Genomic DNA, 22,472 nt, shown 5'->3' on the forward strand with positions numbered 1-22,472 from the left:
ATGAGGTTTCCTCAAAAAGTTAAAGACCATCTGGCTGATTTGCCCGCCTGCCAACCATAATGTTGGAACCATAATGGACGGGCAATGAAAAATCTCCATTAATTTCAATATCAATGGTCTTACTTGTTGGCGGGCATGCTGCCGGCTCTCGCATGAGTGCGCAGTGACGTTGGGATGCTCGCCCGATGCCATCACACGCTATTTCATGCTCGAGTGGGTAGGGCACACGCTGAGCAAAAAATTCTGCCCCATGTAGAAATTCAGGAACAAACCCAGAAGACGAAAAAATAGGATGGATTGCTGTTCCAAACAATGTGAAATAATTGACAAGATGTAGAAATTCTATTCAAGACAGAGACTGGATGGTGAATGCCAGTAGTTGGAATTTAATCTAGGTGATGGAAATTCATTGAGAGCCCCACATTGTCTACTTTTGGGAAAGCCCACTGTACGAACTGCCCATAAGGCAGCTAAGTGGCCAGCTGCCGACATTCCCTGGGATCAAGGACCCCGGTAGCAGAAGTACCACCTGCCAAGAGTTGCTGGCCAATATGGGCCTCAAGCTCTCTACTGCAGGCAGCAGCTCTGGGAGCAGCAGTAGTTGCCAGCAATGCACCCACTGGAGGCCCAGAGTCAGCGAGGGTCCCAGGTCAGTGAGGGTGGGATGGGGGTCACAGGGAGGGTGTCGCTGGCTAGGAGTAGAGGGGACATGGGGTCGGCTCTCAGCAGGCCTCCCCTTCTTGAGGCCAGGTTTCTTGATCAAGCACTGAGTGCCTGATAACAAGGGACCACCACCACCCTCCAACCCTCCCACCACACCTGACCCCCACCTCAAGCAAGCCTAACAGTGTGTACTTTTCAGGCTCCCTGCATGGCGATTTCTGCCTGTGCTACTGGTTGAACACCAGCAATGGCAGGATAAGACCCTTAAGTGGGCATCAATTGCCCAAATAGAGGCATCAATTGGCGTTGGAACAGGAAAGCCATCCACAGGCCTTCCTGCTCCGACATAAATCATGGTAGGGTTGGGAAGGTGATGGGATCCCCACCCCGCACCCTCTAGCCCGAGTAAATGCCTCCCCACCTCCAAACCCACCTTGGGGGAGGGCATTAAGTTCCACCTAGTAGTTATGGAGCAACTGCAATTCTACTCTAGGACACTGCTGGCCCTGTCAATGCCAGCAATTTGGATAGGGGGAAGTTGCAAACTTCTCAAACTCAAACTTCTCTATTCAAAAAGTGTTGGATAGCAAACGCCATTGATTTGGATAGGGAAAAAAATTCTCTACACTCCAAGATAACGAATGCAGGAGATTCAAATCAAATTGATATCTTCAAGAAATATATATTTGCAGAGTCCAACATGTTTTCCTACCGAAAATAAGTATCAGAAGTGCAATCAAGTGAATGCAAGGTAGAATCTACTATTACAATCTGCATGATTCAACTGTAATCAGCATAACAACTGTGACCCTGTAAATTAATTCCAAGTAACGTCTCCATTCTCCTTAAAGCCTGAACTATTCATGAGCAGGTATTCACCTGTCTTCTTCGAAATCAATGAATATAATGTCAACTGATTTTACTAAAATAGCTACTTCTCTTGGAATAAAGTACATATTTTCTATCATCAGTCTTGTCTAGGATTTGCTGATGTGGAACTTGTCACTGGAACCTTCAGCATACTAACCCTGCTTATCTATCAGACCTTCCTTTCAGCACTTTGCCAACTGAATTTTTGTTACATGAGGATATCAATGGATATGGAGCAAAGGGTGAGTAAATAGAGTTGAAGCACAGATCAACCACGATCTAACAGAATGGTGGTACAGGCTCGAAGGGTTAAATGGCATACTGTTGCGATGTATAACCCTTAGGTCATTTATGAGAGTCACTAGCACCACTGAACTCAAGAAAAAGCCTATGGCAAGAATTTGTAACATTTGTTTTGAAGGATATGAAAAGGCTTTGGACATAAAAAGGAACTAATGGATGCTAAATTCAATTGATACCAAAAACAGATAGGGAAACTGTGATTAACCTGGACCCTGAATCTTTGCAAGTCAGGCTAAACTCCGATTTTGTGCTGCCTGCTCGTTTCAATCATTTCAGATGTTTATTGGCTGAATGCCTGAGAAAGGGGTCGTTGCCATGAGTGACTAGCCCGAATAAAAGACAGCCTGCACTGATTAACCTGCATTGCTGAGAGGGAATATGTGTTGTGGCTGGAGCAGGTGTTGGCAGTCATGCAGGAAGTGAATCAGTCCTGGAGAACATTGAATACACAATATGGAACAGAGCAGGCTCCAAGGTTTTTGGATGTTTCACTGAAGGCCTTAGTGGGGGAGATAAAAAAGTAGGAGAGGTGCCTTCTATCTCTAGGGTGCCTGGAGGCCCTTCAGACAAAGGTTCAAAAGGCAGTGGGAGCAAATAGCTGTGGAAGTCAATGCCAACAGTCAAGCAGCAAAAACCTGGATACAGAAGACGTTCAATGACCCTGCATAAGCGGTCAGAGTCAGTGACTGCAACTTCAAATGTTGTAACCTACCAACTGCACCACTATCCTCTGATACTACAAACCCAATCAATCAGAACTCAGTTCTGGCATTCAAAGGCTTAACCTCACGCAATTAAAATTGTTATGAGCCTCACATCAATATCTCATAACTTGTACACACTGCAAGCTGTTCACCCATGGCAGTCTTATTGCTCAAACAGATTGCATGACAGTCAATGAAATACTTTGCTCTCTCTTATGGGACAAGGTGGCATGAAACCTGGAAGGGGTGGGGGGGTAACTGAGAAGGGGCAGGCAGACCATGGAGGAGGCATTGACGGTCACTGAGGGCAGGATTTTTAGGTTGACATGCGGGCGCGATCGAAAGGTCCAGGAGTGGCCAGGGAATGGACCACCCCCCAGCTGTGATTTCGTGCTGGCTGGCCAATTAACAGTGAAGCTGAAATGCTCAGCACTGCCGGGGTGGTGATGGGAGAAGGGCAGCGCTGACTTAAGTGCGGGCGCAGAATGAAAGCCCCCTGAAGGCATAGAACTGCCTCAGGGAGCTGAAGGCATCAAAAGTATTAAATAAAGATTTTAAAATCAGACAAAAATGGTCAAGCATCACAGTCACCTGAAAACAGTCACCAAAAAAATCTGTCCATAGACTTTTTTTATTATTTAATAATGGAAACCTCATCACGTCTTTGGATGAGGTTCCATGAAAAATGTAAAGGCCACCTGGCCAATTCGCCTGTCCGCCAGCCGTAAGGTTGGATGGACCATGAAAAATCAGGGAGAATAACAACTTTAATGGGCTTAATTGCCCTCTTAATTTTCAGCAGGTGTGCTTACGACTTTTGCACATGCCCACCGACTGAAATATTGCGTGAGCGAGAGGTGACATCAGGATGCTTGCCTGATGTCACCACGCACTATTTTACACTCAAGTTGGATGTGGGCTCGCACGCCAAACTGAAAATGCTGCCCTTAGTGTCAGCTGTGGCTCAGTTGGTACCACTTCAGTCTATGGTTCCAAGGATTGTGGATTCAAGTCCTACTCTGGGAATTGAGTGCAAAAATCAAAACTGACTCTCTGGTATGGTAATAAGTGCATGCTGTGCTGTCTTTCAGAAAAAAAGCTCCTATCTGCCCTCTCAAGTGGACACAAAAGACCCCGTAGCACTAAGAAGAACACCAAAGTTATCCCTGGTGGCCTGGCCAATAATTTACCCCTCAATTAACATCAGCATTGCCCTCTTCTCCTTTCTCTTCCAGAACCTTGTCCTGCTTTAAGTGCCCTCTGCTCATTCTGTATTCAAAGGGAACAGCTACTAGTGCTGCCATGCCTGGGTGCAACTGTTCTGTACAGAAGCATTGAAGATAAGAAAAAGCCCTTTGGCACCTGCCACACCACTTGCAATGATTTTTGCAACTTGGATCAACTCAAGAAAGCAGCAAACACTTGTAGAATCAAAGCAACAGCAAATAGAAATCAACCAACTAGCTTGTAAGCAATTGATGATCCCTTTAAATAGTACTGCTGGGGTATAGAGGAACCCTTCCTGCTGCTGAATACATATTCAACTGTGCGAGGTGAACAGACGGCACTGGATGAAGTGTTGAGCTCCAAAATGGCAACATAGGCAGTAAATCAGCATTGCCCACTGACTTACGTCATGATTTGCCTCCTTTGCATACTTCCAGTGGCTGTTCATTTGGCGTGTGCTAAGGTCCTCACCAATAATCCATCCGGGGCAATTCACCTTAAAAGTGAGCATGAGTGACGTGGCACAATTTTGGTCCCCAGCCAGCACCCGTAATGCCCAAATGAATTCTATCAATCCCAAGTTCTTGCTCATAATATCCTTGGAAGTAATGCCGTGGAAGGAGTAGAATGAAAAGAGAGATGAAGACAATTTGCTAAAGTCACTGTCACCGTAGTATAGTGCGAATAATGAAGTAAGTATGTACAGCTCTAGCTGTGACTAAAGCAATTAGACATCATAATTTCCATACTTGGAAAAGAAAGTTACATCGATTTTAAATCATAAAATGGATGCAAGAAGTTATGGTTAAAGAAATAACCTTAGGTCCTGACACCCTAGTATTTCTGTTTATCGTGTTGCTTCAATGAAATGCAGTCATTCTCCCCAGCCTGTATCATGGATCTCTTTCAATTGCAAAACACATCATTGTCTAAAAGCTTTCATGGGTGACAAGAGATTATTAGGTTGAGGTAGAGTAAGTCTGCCCCCTTAGCACTTGACAGTTAATCATTGTTTCGCAAATAAAGTAAGAATAAATTTACATCAAGAAAACATATGTAAAACATGCTGTCATATAGTGTTTGTGTTTGCAGAAGATTTTGTAGTTCATTTAAATGCATTTTCTGACAAGAGTTGTAAGGGTCGCGGGAAGGGCAGGAGAGGAAGGCAGAGAATAATCCAATAAATATAAATGTTACTGATGCACTTCTATCGTATGTACACTTGATGTTGCCATACAAAACTTCTCTGAATGTTAAAATAGCAGGGAGAGTCACTTGACACAAAGCCACAGATCACTCGTGCAGCACATTCCAGATAGTCATTCTACTCTGATTTGCTGTAGGAGCGTATCGAGACCCTTGTAAATAGATTGGGCATTAATTCACCTTTGCTTTTTAGGAGCCAATTGGCCATAATCATAGAATCATAGAGCAGTTACAGCACAGAAGAAGATCATTCAGTCTGTCGTATACATGCCAACTCTCTGCAAGAGCAAGATGCAAAATACTGCGGATGCTGGAAATCTGAAACAAAAACAGAAAATGCTGGAAAAACTCAACAGGCCTGACAGCATCTGTGGAGAGAGAAACAGCGCTGATGTTTCGAGTTGGTATGACTCTTCTTCAGAGCTACAGAGAAGTGGAAATGTGATAAAATTTATACTGTTTAAGGTGGGTGGAGTAGGTGAAGCTGGATAGAAGGCCAGCAATAATAAAAGGTGTGGCTATGGTACCCCCATGGGTCCCAGTTACACCTGTCTCTTTATATGGTGTGTGGAACATTCCTTGTTCAAGTCCTAATCAGGCCCCCTCCCACAACTCTTTCTCGGTACATCAGTGACTGTTTGTTTTAGTGCTGCTTCATGTTCTCATCTAGACCTGGAAAAAATTATCAATTTTGCTTCCAATTTCCACCCCTCTAGCATCTTAATATGGTCCATCTCCAACACTTCCCTCACCTTCCTTGACCTCCCTGTCTCCATTTCTGGTGATAGACTTGTCCACCAATATTCATTACAAGCCCACCGGCTCCCACAGCTACCTCGACTACAGCTCCTCACACCCTGCTTCCTGTAAGGACTCCATCCCAGTTCCTTCGCCTCCATCGCATCTGTTCCAAGGATGCCACTTTCTAAAATACGGCTTCTGACATGTCTTCCTTCTTCCTTAACTGAGGTTTCCCACCCAAGGTGGTTGACAGGGCCCTCAATTGTGTGCGACCCAGCTCCTGCGCCTCTGCTCTCATAGCTTCTTCTCCCTCCCAGAACCATGATTGGGTCCTTCTTGTCCTCACTTTTCACCCCAACAGCCTCCGCATTCCTCCACCATTTCCGCCAACTCCAGCATGATACCACCACCAAACACATCTTTCCCTCAACTCCCCCCATCAGCATTCCATAGGGATTGTTCCATCCGGGACACCCCACTCCACTCCTCCAGCATCCCAACACCTCATCCCCTTCCCAAAGCACCTTCCCATGCAATTGCAGAAGGTGCAACACCTGCCCCTTTACCTCCTCTCTTCTCACCGTCCAAGAGCCCAAACATCCTTTTCAGGTGGAACAGTGCTTCACTTACACCTCCTTCAATTTGGTCTACTGCATTCGCTGCTCCCAATGTGGTCTCCTCTACATTGGGGAGACCAAACGCAGACTGGGTGACTGCTTTGCAGAACACCTTTGGTCTGTCCGCAAGCAGGATCCTGACCTTCCTGTCGCTTGCCATTTCAACACACCACCCTGCTCTCATGCCCACATGTCCGTCCTTGGCCTGCTGCAATGTTCCTGTGAAGCTCAACGCAAACTGGAGGAACATCACCTCATCTTCTGACTAGGCACTTTACAGCCTTCCAGGATTACCATTGAGTTCAACAACTTCAGATCATGAACTCTCTCCTCTATCTTCACACCTTTTTAATCCTTTTTTTCAAAATTCATTTTTATTTTTTATTTACTTACTTTTATTTTCATTCATTTTTATTTGTATTCATTTGTTCATTGTTTTATCCCCTTTTTTAATCCCCCCTTTCTATCCCATTTTCGATCCTTTTTTCCCCTTCACTGGCCCCTCCCCCCACCCCACCCCCACAAGGGCCATCTGTCACTTGTTCATGTTTTTTTCAAAGTGCTTACTCTTGTTCTGCTATTATCACACTCTGCTTTCTTACCTTCGCCTCTATTAGCACCTCTTTTAGCCATTATCACTACCATTAACACTCTCTTTACCCTTTTGTTCATGACATCTTTGTCAGTCTCCCTTTTGCCCCTGCCTATCGCTGGCCTTCTTTCCAGCTTCACCGACCTTAAATAGTATAAATTCCATCACATTCCTGCTTCTCTGGAGCTCTGAAGAAAGGTCATACGGACCCGAAACGTCAACTCTTTGTGCAGGGCAAGATTATGCACAATCGCCAGTAGAGGTTTAGTACTGGACATCAAGGCCCTCACTCCATTCAAGAATGGTATGTTGGAGCTGGCTGGAGAGGACATGGACCATTCCTACGGCGATGGTGAGGTCGGTGGTGAACACCCACGTGAGGGTCCTGAACCACCTGATCCCTCTCTTAACACTACTGTGAGTCCACTGTTCTGTGTTCAACATGGCTCCAAGCACTAATAATCTCCATTTTCTGTCCTAGCACATCTGACACATCGGCCTCAGGTGACCTTGAGGCCAACCCCTGCAACAAGGGCACCTCGGATGAGGACCCTGAGGGCAGCATCATTGAAGACCCATCACGGCGCTCACCCACACCCTCCACCAGTACAGCGACACACAACTCAGTGGGACTGAGACATAAGGTAGCCTCAGGATCACAGCCTGGTGAGCACACCACACAATCTGTTCCACTGTGGGCAGAGGCAGGAATGCCCAAAGTCTCCGTCACTCAGAGGACTGCTGGAGGCAAGAAGTCCACTAAGTCCAAGTCAGATGTTGAGCCTCTAGACTTGGTCCTCAGTCGATTTCTGGAGCTGCAAAGGCAATCACAGGAACATCAGAAAGGGACGTCTGGTACACGCCTCAGATTGCAAAGGGCGATGGAGGAGTCTGTCAGCCTTCAGTCTGAGGTGATAAAGCCGGTATGCTAATTCATCGAGGTCAACACTGGCAGACTGGCATGGAGACCTTGGTCCAGAACATTGCTCCTGCACTGCTGCATGGGCTTAACTCCATCACTGATGCCATAGTTGGCCTCCAACAGTTCTACGCGAGAGGTGTGCAGTCCAGATGGATCTCATTCCAGCTTCCCCATCTCCTCAAGGAGTCAGCCAGGGGCCCTGGGGCATCCATAGGGAGCTTGACACACCGGTGCCATCCACCTAGCTGACTCCGGGAATGCCTGGCCGATCCAAATCCCCTCTTCCTGTGACCCCCACAGCTCCAGCTCCCCAGGCCGAGGAGGGTGCAGCTGGCCCACAGCAGGGCACCCAAAGCAGGCTAGGGCCCACCAGGTCTTGGTCTTCCAAGCGGCAGAGGTAGAACAGTTAGGAAGATGTAGTTGCACAGCCTGGGCATGGGTGCTAATCATTCTTACATAATGTTTACTATTGTAAATAAACGCTCAAGAACGTCTCCTTGCCTTTGGCTCCATGTTCTGATAAGCAGCGTTCATATCATTCAGATGTGAAACCTTGGTTCCTGCATGAGGTAAAGGCAGGTGTCTCAGTCTAGAGCCTCTTTCCTGTGCAGTGTGTAACCTTCAGACCAACGTGATGGTCCAGCTTCACACTCTCTGGACACATTAATGATGTCTGCATCTCGATAGTGCTGGTCATTGCTGCCAGAATGTCGTGGGCAGGTGTCACAGAGTTCCATCATTCTCTCTGTGTGCTCTCAGCACCTTTGAGATGGGGCTGGTCCCCATCTCTTCAGCATCTGTGAACAGTGACAGTGTGCTCCTGAAGGGGACAGGTATTGAATGCTGACAAAGGATCAGGTGTATTTAAAGTTTCACAGCTGCTGCTCTGTGATATGACCCTGATCACAAAGTGCAAGTGAGCTGCCCTCAGCCAGATAGGAGTCAGACATTCACAGAGGCTATGTGAAGATCCTCAGGATAGTGTCCTCAGCCCAGCCATCTTCAGCTGCTTCATGAATGACCTTCCTTCCATCACAAGGTCAGAACTGGGGATGTTCACTGATGATTGGACAATGCTCAGCACCATTTGTGAATCCTCAGATACTGAAGCAGTCCATGTCCAAATGCAGCAAGACCTGGACAATGTCCAGGCTTGAGCTGACAAGTGGCAAGTAACATTTGCACCACACAAGTGTCAAGCAATGACCATCTCCAACAAGAGAGAATCCAACCATCACCCCTTGATGTTCAATTACATTACCATCACTGAATCCCCCATGATCAACATCCTGGGGGTTACTATTGATCAGAAACTGAACTGGACCAGCCATATAAATACTGTGGCTACAAGAGCAGGTCAGAAGCTAGGAATCATGCGATGAGTAATTCACCTCCTGACTCCCCAAAGCCTGTCCACCATCTACAAGGCACAAGTCATGGGCAATAAATTTGATGTGGGGGATGATTCTGGTGCACAGGACTTACAATGAGATATTAAAGCATTGAAATTATGTTCCCAACGTGTGGCAGTGGGAAACGTGGCCCACCATTGACGAGTGGAGCAGACAATCACAAACTGGTTTACGATAGTATGAAACTGACTTTTGGCCTTCTCACCATATTGTACTGCCCCCTCCCCTGGCATAATGCCCGTCGCCAACTGCACCTGACAATTCCACCCAGGTTTGCAACAAGTGTGGTAGTGGGTGTGAGAACCAACATTTTGCCTGCCAGCCGCAATGGTAGGTTTTCACGCCATATCGTCCGCTTGCCGCCTCATTAATTATGCAGCCACAGGAAACATGCTGTCTCACTGAATCACCCACCAAGCTGTTACCCCACCGTTTCCTCATTCTGGGTGCCATATCTAAACTGCAGCCACGCACACAGTTCTCAATACTTGCAGCCCAGGGCTGCTCTGGTGATGACATGGCCCTGAAAACCAGGAAGAGTTCAGTGACCCATCACTGGAATGTCTTTTGGAGGCCCACTGTGATATCCTCCACCCTGCTCAGGCCACAGGAAGTACAATGATCTCACCACTCCAGCTTGGGATGTTGTGGCAGTGGTGGCCAGTGTCAACACTGCACAGAAGAGGTTGGCCACCTATTGCAGAAAGAGGATGAATGATCTCATCCCTGCCGCCAGAGTAAGTCAATCTCATCAGTCTAAACTCACACTCTCACAAGGTCATCACACATTCACTAGCATCTCATTCACTGCCAACTCAAGGGACATCACCACCCATTCTCACACACATCCTCACATCTCCATTTGGCCTCATCTCCTCTGTAGACTACCTCCTCAGCCCTTACCGTCTTGAGGCCACCTGCATAGATCAACATGTGTTGTAAGGAACATATATTTTTATTTCTGTTGGACTGTTGTAAGGAACATATCTTATTATTTTCTGTTGGACTGTGGATTAGAATTATAATGGCTGCAGGTTGAAAGATATGTCCACTGGAACAGGATGAGAGATATTTACAATGTTGCAGTCTTGGAACAGAGTGTGCCATGAAAGACAGGGTGGTGCCGGAAAAGAACCCTAGACCAAGGGAGCTGACTGACAACAGCATTTTAATTGGCTCCTGGCCAGGTAACCAAGGTTTTGTGTGAGAGCAGAGCAGAATATTTCCTAGCCTGAAAGGAACAAGACATAAAACTTCTTCCTCCTGTGTGTGGAAGATTCCAGTAATGCCAAAATAATAGCTAGCTGTTTTTTCTCTCCTCGTATCCCTATAACCTGCTGTCTCTGTAAACCCGTGTCAAGAGGAAAAGGAGAAAATCACCGTTAGGGACATTAAAAGGCAAGTGCTCAACCAGTGAACGAAATATTGAAAGTGCTGGAAGACCACCTCATGTCATCAGCAAGAACTGAAAAGAATTTGGAAGACATCAATCAAAATCAACCTATCTGGAGTGAATCCTGCACTCCAGAATTAGTGCTATTGAACTGTTTTATGCCACCCTTAAAATCCATGTTTTTGTGTGTCTTATGGTCTTGTATGTGTGTGTATTGGGATTTGAGAAGGGGTAGAGTTTAAGCCATAGCTGTTAGAAATTAGCAGCTCATATTTCTTTCTTTTGCCAGTTTGATGCCAGTTTGTTCAATAAACAGTTATTTACTTATTAAGTTTACAAACCTGGTGCTCGTATTCAGTTAACCTAAATTAAACAGGTAGAATTGGGGCAATCTGGTGGTTTGGTCAAACTTCTTCACATTTGCCCCGGCTTGGGGAACAGTGGGACTTGATATTACAGTGCACTATCCCCAGTGAGTTATGACAGTCCCCCCACACACGCCTTGGGATACTCCCCTTTCCCACTAGAGCCCTCACCCTGCAGCTGTCTGAAACAAACTTGGGTTTTCAGAAGGTGCAGGAAATAGCAGTGCTATGGAAGGTGCAGTGAGGGACTTGAAAGCCATACAGGGAGCGCAAAATGGCACCATCTTCCCTTGTCTGAGGCAACTTCTCTCCCTTGCCTCAGGCAACTTCTCTGCTTCAAGTTCCAATTCCTAGCCCTGCAGCGGTTGAAAAGCCACCCCCCGCCTTATGGCTAGTCTGGTAGGTAGACACCTGATCGTGAGTCCCCGCAAAAATGATGTGGTGCTGCCTGCGAAGCCTGGAGCAGATAACTGAGAGTGCTGCCTGAAGCAAGTTAGGCAAACAAACCTTGAAGTGCCAAGCGAAGTGCAGCCTGCCAGGTATACATCATTTATGTGCCGTTGTGAAACACATTGGCATGATCTTGGATGATCCAGTGTGGGGGGGATGATTCTGACGACCAGGTTTTATAATGAGATGTTAAAGTATCAAGCTTTCTGATGTGAGGCGGCGGGAAACGCAACCTGCCATTGGGTGGAATGGACGATTGCAAACTGGTTTCATGATGGCATAAAACTGATTTTTGGTCTTCTCACCATACTATCCACTCACGCCCACCATGGCACCTGTAGCCAATGGGACTGAATGATTGTGCCTGTGGTAATCTGATGTGTAATATACCTTTAAAAAGAATGTTATAGTAGAAGACCACATGATCTTATTATCCAATGACAGAGTAGCACAGACTACTTTAGTGGTCAGTAGTCAGTAGTGAGTAATCTAGCGCAAGAGTCTGTAATATAGAGACAAGTTTTAGTTGTAAGTGCACAAGTTTAGCTGCTGAGTTCCTTTGTAAATAAGTAGAATATGTTCTAGATAAGAACTGTCCATTGATCTGCTATGTCCATGATACCAACTCGGCCATCCCGAAACAAGCGTGGAACCCAGATTCATTAGTCCAACCAAACTAGTGACCAAGGATCCAACAAACTGGAGATGAGGTGAAAAAAGCAAGAGAAAGTGAGGGAGGAAATCAAGTGAACTGAAAGGCAGGTAATTGTAAGTAGAATTTCTGTCTTAATCGTTGAATCAGTCCCCTCAGAGCATGCTGCAGTTTGGAAGAGTTGATCCTTTTCTTGACCCAACTGTGGACAATTGGTCTCATTACGTTAAATGTCTCGCATTCTTTTTCCAAACGAATGACATTGCGGGGGAGGAGAAGAGGCGAGTGATCCTCTTATCCATGTGTGGGAGTAAGACCTGTGGATTGATTCGAAGTTTAATGGCACCCAGTGCCCCGGATTTGAAAAGTTTTGCTGATTTAGTGAACCTTGTGAAGAACCATTACCAACCCAAGCCCTCAGTAGCGATGCAATGGGTCAGATTTAAGTCAAGAAATAGAGCCCCAGGGGGGACAGCCGCTTGTTGTGTGGCAAGTCTGAAACAGTTAACAGAATATTGCAAGTCTGGTACATCTGTAAATGAAATGCTTAGAGATCACTTGGTCTGCAGTATAAATGAAGATTCAATTCAGAAGAGATTGCTGTCTGAAACAAACTTGGGTTTTCAGAAGGTGCAGGAAATAGCAGTGCTATGGAAGGTGCAGTGAGGGACTTGAAAGCCATACAGGGAGCGCAAAATGGCACCATCTTCCACATTGGGCAGGGAGTCCCAGCCAAAAACGGCATGAAAATGTACAGCTCTAATGAGAAGTGGGAAGCAGCCACAGCTTATAGACGAATAAAAAGAAATGACTATATAGCAAAAATATAGAATAATGGTAACAGGGGTGGAAGCAGACAGTCTTGTAATGAATGAAAATTTTAAAATCATCGAATGTTTTTACTGTCATCGAAACAGACACCTCATGAGATAGTGCAAGTATAGGATCAGGCAGACGTTTAATCAAAAGACAAAACCCCACGAGATTCATAACATGGAACCTGAAGTAACAGATTCAAATATTTACTCATTGTATAATTTAAAGTAGGAAGAACAGAACCTATCTATGTAATAGTGAACATGAATAATAGGCCTATCAGAATGGAGGTGGACACAGTAGCTTCCACTACCGTAATAAGTGAACGTACCTTTAAATACCTGAATCATGGAGAATGTAAGTTAAATTTGGAAGAAACAGATGCCGAATTGAAAACTTACACGGGAGAAGACATCAAAATCAAAGGCATAAGCAGGATTACTGTACAGTATGAAAGTCAGTCGGTGAAATTACCCTTGATGGTGGTAGCAACTGAGGGGCCAAGTCTCCTTGGGCATAACTGGCTGAAAGAAATTAAATTGGATTGGGCTGAGAACTTCCGACTGAGAGCCACTGAGTTACCTGAGCCACTACAAAAATAAATCTCGGTTTTCCAAGATGAACTCGAGAAGATCCAAGGGCTAAAGGAAAATTCATGTTGGTCCGGTCTCTACCCTCCGATTTATGAAAGCAACCAGTACCTTATGTGGGAAAAGGTAGATGCCGAATCGGGTAGATTAGAGAAACTTGGAATTATACAAAAACAGAATTACCTGGAAAAACTCAGCAGGTCTGGCAGCATCGGCGGAGAAGAAAAGAGTTGACGTTTCAAGTGGGAAAAGAAAAATCTATATAAATTATTGGAAAAAACAAAAGGAAGGGGGAAGAAACAGAAAGAGGGCATGGATGGAGGAGGGAGTTCAAGACCTAAAGTTGTTGAACTCAATATTCAGTCCGGAAGGCTGTAAAGTGCCTAGTCGGAAGTTGAGGTGCTGTTCCTCCAGTTTGCGTTGGGCTTCACTGGAACAATGCAGCAAGCCAAGGACAAACATGTGGGCAAGAGAGCAGGGTGGAGTGTTAAAAGGGCAAGTGACAGGGAGGTTTCCACCACTACTCTCCTCCGTCTGGCTAAACTTGTTCTCACACTGAACAATTTCTCCTTCAACTCCTCTCACTTCCACCAAATAAAAGGTGTGGCTATGGGTACCCGCATGGGCCCCAGCTATGTCTGTCTCTTTATGGGGTATTGGAACATTCCTTGTTCCAGGCCCCCTTCCACAACTCTTTCTCTGGTACATCGATGATTACTTCGGTGCTGCTTCATGCGCTCATCAGGACTTGGAAAAATTTATTAATTTTGCTTCCAATCTCCACCCCTCCATCATTTTCACGTGGTCCATCTCTGAAACTTCCCTTCCCTTCCTTGACCTCTCTGTCTCAATCTCTGGTGATAGACAGTCCACCAACATCCATTACAAGCCTACGGACTCCCACAGCTACCTTGACTACAGCTCCTCACACCCCCGCTTCCTGTAAGGACTCCATCCCATTCTCTCAGTTCCGTCGCCTCTGTCACATCTGTTCCGATCATGCTACCTTCAAAAACAGTTCCTCTGACATGTCCTCCTTCTTCCTTAACAGAGGTTTTCCACCCACGGTCGTTGACAGGGCCCTCAACCGTGTCCGGCCCATCTCCCGCACATCCACCCTCACGCCTTCTCCTCCCACCCAGAAACATGATAGGGTCCCCCTTATCCTCACTTATCACCCCATCAGCCTCCGCATTCAAAGGATCATCCTCCGCCATTTCCGCCAACTCCAGCATGATGCCACCACCAAACACATCTTTCCTTCACCCCACCTGGTGGCATTCCTTAGGGATCGTTCCCTCCAGGACACCCTGGTCCACTCCTCCATCACCTCCTACTCCTAAACCCCCACCTATGGCATCTCCCCATGCCCACGCAAAAGATGTAACACCTGCCCCTTCACTTCCTCTCTCCTCACCATCCAAGGGCCCAAACACTTCTTTCAAGTGAAGCAGCATTTCACTTGCATCTCCCCCAACTTAGTCTACTGCATTCGTTGCTCCCAATGTGGTCTCCTCTACATTGCAGAGACCAAACGTAAACTGGGCGACCGCTTTGCAGAACACATACATCCGCAAGAATGACCCAAACTTCCCTGTCGCTTGCCATTTTAACATTCCACCCTGCTCTCTTGCCCACATGTCTGTCCTTGGCTTGCTGCATTGTTCCAGTGAAGCCCAACGCAAACTGGAGGAACAGCACCTCATCTTCCGACTAGGCACTTTACAGCCTTCTGGACTGAATATTGAATTCAACAACTTTAGGTCTTGAACTCCATCCTCCATCCCCACCCCCTTTCTGTTTCTTCCCCCTTCCTTTTGTTTTTTCCATTAATTTATATAGATTTTTCTTTTCCCACCTATTTCCATTATTTTTAAATCTTTTATGCCCCCCCACCCCCACTAGAGCTATACCTTGAGTGCCCTACTATCCATTCTTAATTAGCACATTCGTTTAGATAATATCACCAGCTTCAACACCTCTGTGTTCTTTTGTTCTTTTGTCTGTGACATCCTTTGATTATCTGCTCCTATCACTGCTTGCTTGTCCCTACAACCACACCCCCCCCTCCACTTCTCTCCCCCCACCCAACAGCCACCTCCCCGCACACCACCTTAAACCAGCTTATATTTCACCCCTCTCCTTGGATGCACCTAGTTCTGTTGAAACGTCATGAGGACTCGAAACGTCAACTCTCTTCTTCTCTGCCAATGCTGCCAGACCTGCTGAGTTTTTCCAGGTATTTCTGTTTTTGTTTTGGATTTCCAGCATCGGCAGTTTTTTGTTTTTATCTCGGAGTTATACAACCTGTGCAGTTCTTGGGATGGGCAGCACCAATAGTCCCCCTACTTAAGCCTGACCAAAGTGTTTTGAATTTGTGGAGACGACAAATTGACTGTCAATAAGGTGGCTAAGTTGGACAGACACCCTATAACAAAAATTGACAACATGTATGATAAGTTGGCAGGTGGAGCAGCCAATATGAAGATTGACATGAGCCATGCTTATCAACAACTGGGGCAGAATTTTCAGTTTGACATGCAGGGGGACGGGCCCCTTACGTCCGCGTATAAAATGATGTCCGGTGACGTCGGGCGAGCGCCCCGGGGTTGCCGCACGCCATCGTGACACTCGCCCGCCATTAATTAATTGGTTAGTTAAGGCCCTTAATTCGTCAATCGACTGCGATTTTTAGGTGCCCGTATGATCTTCAGGTCAGCACATATGCGCAAGAGGCAGCCGGATAAAAGACTTTGCTATGAACCTCATCCACAGGCAGGATAAAAGGGTTCAGCGGGGTCATCAATCTGCTTTGTGGAGTATTTATTGAAGAAAGTATTTTAAACTTGCCTGTGTGATCTGCAGCAGTTCAGAACGAATTCCAGCAGCTTTCTATGTACATTTAACCTTCAGGTCAGCACTCTGCAGTCAGTATTCTTTATCAGGCCTGCAGCTTTCCAGAGGCCTCCCCTTTGGCTGGGCATGAGTTCTAACATGTCCACTGGAGGCAGCTCCCCTGAGGAGGGAGGGAGGGATAGAATAAGGAGGAGGCCAGGAGTGCACATTCAGCCTCCAGGGGAGCCACCTTTGGGAGGACAGGCGCAGGCACAAGGGGCGCAGGGCCAAGAGGTAGTCCAAGGCAGAAGGGGCCACAGAAGGCACCACTATCCTGCTGCAAGGTATACAGGTGGTGAAGCAGCTACCTCAATATTTCTGAGGTGCAGTGCCGAAGGAGGCTCTGACTGTCAAGGGAGGCAGTCAACTATATCTGTCAGATGATTGGCCCTGAGATCTCTCCTAACTGTGTGGGGGAAAACCCCATGCCAGTGACTCTGAAGCTCACAGTTGCCCTCAACTTCTATGCTTCTGGCTCCTTCCAGGGGTCGGTGGGTGATCTTTGCCGTGTCTCCCAATCAGCTGTCCACACTTGTGTCAAGCAAATTACAGGCGCTTTGTTCAGATGGGCATTGACCTTTATCCACTTCCGCTGAGACCAGGGAAGCCAGACACATTGAACCAGAGGCTTCGCGGCCATTGCTGGCTTCCCCCCCACCATTCAGGGTGCTACAGACTGCACACATGTGGCCATCAAGGTGCCAGCAGGTGAGCCCGGTGCCTGCATCAACAGGAAGGGCTTCCAATCCATGAACGTGCAGATAGTGTGTGATCACAGGATGCAGATTCTACAAGTCTGTGCAAGGTACCCAGGCAGCTCCCACGACGCCTACATCCTCAGACACTCCCAGGTGCCAGGGCTCTTCAGTGCTCCGGCCCGGCTAGATGGATGGCTGCTGGGTGACAAGGGCTATCCCCTCAGAAATTGGCTCATAACGCCTCTCCGCCATCCAAGAACAGAAGCTGAGCAGCGATACAATAGGAGCCATGGCACCACAAGGGCTGTGGTGGAGAGAGCCATCGGTCTGCTCAAGATGCACTTCCGATGCCTGGGCTGCTCAGTGCGTGCACTCCAGTACCCCCCAGATCATGTGTTGGTGATAGTGGTTGTATGTTGCGCTCCCCACAATCTGGTGCTAGAAAGGGGGGATGCAGTGGACGATGAAGAGGTTAATACAGTGTCTGTGTCCGCACACGATGAGTCCAGCACTTATTCCAAGGATGAACAAGCACAGGGGAATGCTGAGGGGGTAGACACTGACCCAGGGCTACACCAAGGAGGCAGGGACACCCGGGAGGCTTTAATCCAATGAACCTTCAGCTAGCTCAACACAAATGGATCAGCAGGACGAGCCTTACCTGGTGCATCCATACTTTAGCAGCAAAGTGCTAAATCTGCCAAGTCATCAGCATGAACTAAGAGCTTTGGACATAAACTTGAATATCCAAACAAACACTCATGACATTCCTCTTAAACATACACATGCAGAACAAAGGAGCCTCCCTCAGCCATGGTCACACATTTGATTTTTATCTTAAACATCAGATGTTCTCACAATTCTAAAACAAAATTTTAAGCAAGCAAAAAACAGATAATAAGGACCTAATCTCAGGCCAACTCAAAAGCACCATTGAGAAAGCCATGGTGTGCCTGAGGTGCCTTATGCTTTCATTTACTGGTACTACGTCTTGGTGCTGTTCCTCGCTCGGAGTGACACCTGAGCCAGCCTGCTGTGTCTGCTGTCCTGTTGGCCTCGATGACATTGGTGGCCATCCTCTGGCCCGTGGAGCCTGTGCTGGTCCTGTCTGGGAGGGAGCTGCCAGTTCCACAGCTTGCATCTCTCCAAACGTGGCAGCCTCACCGGATGATACAGTCACTGGGAGAGGGGCGGAGCAGCTGCTGCCCTCATCCGGAGCGCCGTGAGAGGAGCCCGCAGAGACGACAGGCAGCTGCTGCGCCATCGTGAGGTTGCCTCAGACCTCTCTGCTCACCGTCAAACTGGGAAGCTTGAAGCCCACACCATGTCCCACATTGGCACTGACCAGCTGTGGCCATTGGCACTGTGAGGGCTTGAAGGTCCGAGCATACCCCAGGAGGACCTGCTTGTTCTCCTGGAGGACCCTCTCCACGAGAGTCGCCACTCTCTCCATGGAGGAAGCATGGCGTTCAGCCATGAGGCTCATTGCATCAGTGATGCTCCATGTGGACTCCTCCACCACGGACACAAGTCTCATGTATCACTTCCAGATGCTCCTGCACACCTGGCCGCATTTCCTGCAGCCGCTGTGTTGCAGGCGACTCCAGAGGCACATCATCAGGCACCAACTGAGCATGTGCTTGGTGCACTGCAGTCCTCTGACTGCACCATGGGCACTCTCTATCTCTGCCAGCTCCTCCAGTGACTGTGAAGTGCCAACACCGCTGCGCCCCGGGACATTAGCCGATGTTCCAATGCCCACTGAGGTGCTAGTATCTGTGCTGGTGCGAAATGGTGTGACGCTAGTGACACTTCAGGCTCCTCAGGTGTGAGAGGGGGCATCTGCAGCTCCTCCTGCCGGCCCTGCTCTGATGATGCTGAAATGAAAAACAAGGACAATGGATCAGTTAACATGCACACAGTGACACAATTCACCTCTTTTCCTGTGGCTCATTATGCGCTCAACTTGCCAGAGCCAATGGACATGAACATTGGTGGGGTGGTAAATGGTGAGGAGGATAGCCTTACATTACAGGCAGATATAGATGGGCTGGTCAGATGGGCTAATGAATGCCAAATGGAATTTAATGTGGATAAATTGAGGTGATGCACTTGGGCAGGACAAATAAGGCACAGGAATACACGATGAATGGTCGGACCGTGGTAAGTAACGAGGATCAGAGGGAGCTGGTGTGCATGTCGACTGGTCCCTTAATGTAACAGAGAGGTACATGAGGTGCTTAGGAAAGCAAATGCCATACTTGCCAATCTTAACTGAGGCATAGACAATAGGAGCAGGGAGGTAATGTTCCAACTGCAGAAAACGCTGTTTAGGCCACAGTTATAGATCTGTATGCAGTTCTGAAATGTGCTTTATGTGAGGGATATGATTGCGGTGGAGAGAGTGCAGAGGACGTTTCCCAGGATGTTGGCTGGCCTGGAGAGTTTCACTTATGAGGAGAGATTGCATACACTGGGGTTATTTCCCCGGAGTAGAGGAGATTGAGGGGTGACATTATTGAGCTTTATAACATTGAAGGGCATAGATAGGGTTGACAGTACGGAATTTTTCCCCTTGGCAGAGGAATCAGTAACCAGGTGGTGTAGATTTAAGGTATGGGGCAGGAGGTTTACAGGGGATGTGATGAGCAACTTTTGCACACAGAAGGTGGTGGGAATCTGGAATGCACTGCCTGAAAGGGTGGTAGATGCAGAAACCCTTTTAACATGTCATAAGTATTTGGATGTGCGATGCCATGGCAGACAAGGCCATGGGCATAGTGCTGGGAAATGGGATTAGAAGACTTAGGAATGTGTTTCACCCACACATCCTCGAAGGGCTGAGGGACCTTTGACCCACACCTCTGACTCTATCACTCTGACCAACCAATGTTGCAACAATAACCATTTAAACAATCATCAGTGCTATGGATGTTGGGAGGACATAGTAGATCTCACTGTTGGCCTCAAATACCTAGCCGTTCCACCCCAGCCTCACCAACACCAGTTGACCTGGGTATACGGTGCCCCTCCAGCTCAAGGGCCTCCTGCTCGAAGCGGCTTAACATGAGGAGGTGTGCCTGGCCACCTCCAGCCCTCCCACGCTCTGACGCATTATGAGTATTCTTCTCCTGAGATAGAGAGACGACCATTCATTGTGGCTATTTGCACATGGACTCTGTACGCACACACTGCACCCAACCACAGTGAGCCATATCAGGCCTCCAGTGACTCCTCTCCCTGCGACTGCTGATCAGTCACACAAAGAGAGTACGCCTACTCCCAATCCCTCCAACAGCCACCTTGGACACATGCTGCGTACAGCACTTTAAGAACCACACGGTCTTTGCTCCCATAGCAAGGAGGCTCAACTACGTGCAGCATCAAGGGCAGCAGATGGTTCTTGGCCACAACACCTTGAGGCTCCCCTTCCACCATCTCATCACCCTGAATAGGACATGTATTGGAGTTCTGAGTACACACCTAGCTGCACCTCCTCCAGGTTGTCTCCAGACTCGTCATGTACAACTAAGAGCAACACATGGTGCAGGAGAGAACTCATCTCCTCATGAACCACTCAGGCTGATCCAAGCCTGGGCACTATCTGCTTGCCCACCCAACATAGGAAAAATGCCCCACATGATTCAATACAGTCACAACAGTAAAAATTTGGCGGGGGGGGGGGTCTCAAAGGTTAAGGCTACCTGCTGGGTTAAGTACCCAATGCCAACATGGTACTCACCCTGCCATAGAGCAACACATTGTTGAAGCACTTACAGCAATGGATCCAGGTGTGCCGCATCATGTCACAGGAGCTCACCACCTCTGCCACCTCCTCCCAGGCACGTTTGGTCATGTGGGAGGGCCTCCTCCTCCCATCCTGGGGGACCAACACCTCCCGCCGTGCTGCCACCTCCTCGAGGAGGGCAGCAAGGCAGTCAACTGAAAAGCTAGGGGCAGAGGAGCAGGCCTACCCTGCTCCTGTGGCAGACCCTGCAGCCTGGCCTGCTCCTCTGCCCTTCCCTCCAGCCTGTCCTACTCAGCCCACCCCCTGTGGTGCAGCCTGGAACTGGTCATTGTCACTAGTCTACAGGAGGCTGCCAGGCCTTTCTTTTAAACAGACTGCCAGGTTGCCATTGGACCCGCTGGCCTGTGCACGCCTGCCACTGCCCACATACTCCCCCTATCCACGGGAGTCGGCAAATACGCTCAGGGGTCTTAATTAGCCCACCTACGTAAAATGGTGGCGCGGACCCGATCGAGGGCACCGATCGGGTTAGTGCCTACTCCAGCTCTGCCTGCCCAACAGGCAGAAAATTCATTTTACTATCGCTTTGAACCACAAGCCTTTACTAGGATCATTCAGCGAGCACAAGGTTATACCATCCATAGCCTCAACAAGAATACAGAGATGGGCGTTGATTCTGGCAGAGTATGAATATACTTTCATCCACGGGCCTGGAAATCAGATTGCGAATGCTGATGCACTTAGTCGTTTGCCTTTGAAAGAAAACAATGAGGATGTTCCAGTTCCTCAAGAACTCACTTTAGTATTGAACTTCTTAGATCCATCACCAGTATGTGCTAGATAGATCAGAGATTGGAGAAGTCGAGACCCAGACTTATCCAAAGTATAAGAATAAGTTCTTCACGGTTGGTCACAAGAACAGGAATCTGATGAAATGAAACCGTATTTTCAGAGAAGGTATGAGATAACCAGCCAGGATAGTATCTTATCATGGGGAGCTTGAGTGATTGTTCCTCCAAAAGGACGAAAGCCTTTGACAACTGAATTACAGTGTGCACATCCAGGTGTATCCTGAATGAAGACCATAGCACACAGCTATACATGGCAGCCTGGAATGGATGGAGAAAAAGAAAGCTTAGTGGGAAGTTATATGCAGTGTCAACAAGTGCAAAACTTACCTCCAGCAGCTCCGGTACACCCATTGAGTGGCCAGGAAAGCCATGGGTATGGCTATATATTGGCTATGGGATCTTTCATGGGAACAATATTTCTCCTTATCGTTGATGCTCACTCAAAATGGATGGACATATATGAGGTAAAGTCACCAACGTTTTCTGCTACAATTGACAAACTACGACAAAGGCTCAGCATCAACGGGCTACCAGAAGTGGTCGTATCAGACAACGGCACGGCATTTCCAAGTGCTGAGGTTTATCAGCTTCAACAGTATTACTCATGTAAAAACCATCATATCACCCTTCTTTAAATGGACTGGCCAAGAGAGCAGCTCAAACATTCAAAAATGGTATGAAGAAATTAACTCGAGACTCCATAGCCACCAAGATAGCATGCTTCCTTTTCCATTATAGAACCATCCCTCACATGACA

This window comes from Carcharodon carcharias, chromosome 7 (genome assembly GCF_017639515.1).
Source record: "Carcharodon carcharias isolate sCarCar2 chromosome 7, sCarCar2.pri, whole genome shotgun sequence".
Taxonomy (NCBI): Eukaryota; Metazoa; Chordata; class Chondrichthyes; order Lamniformes; family Lamnidae; genus Carcharodon; species Carcharodon carcharias.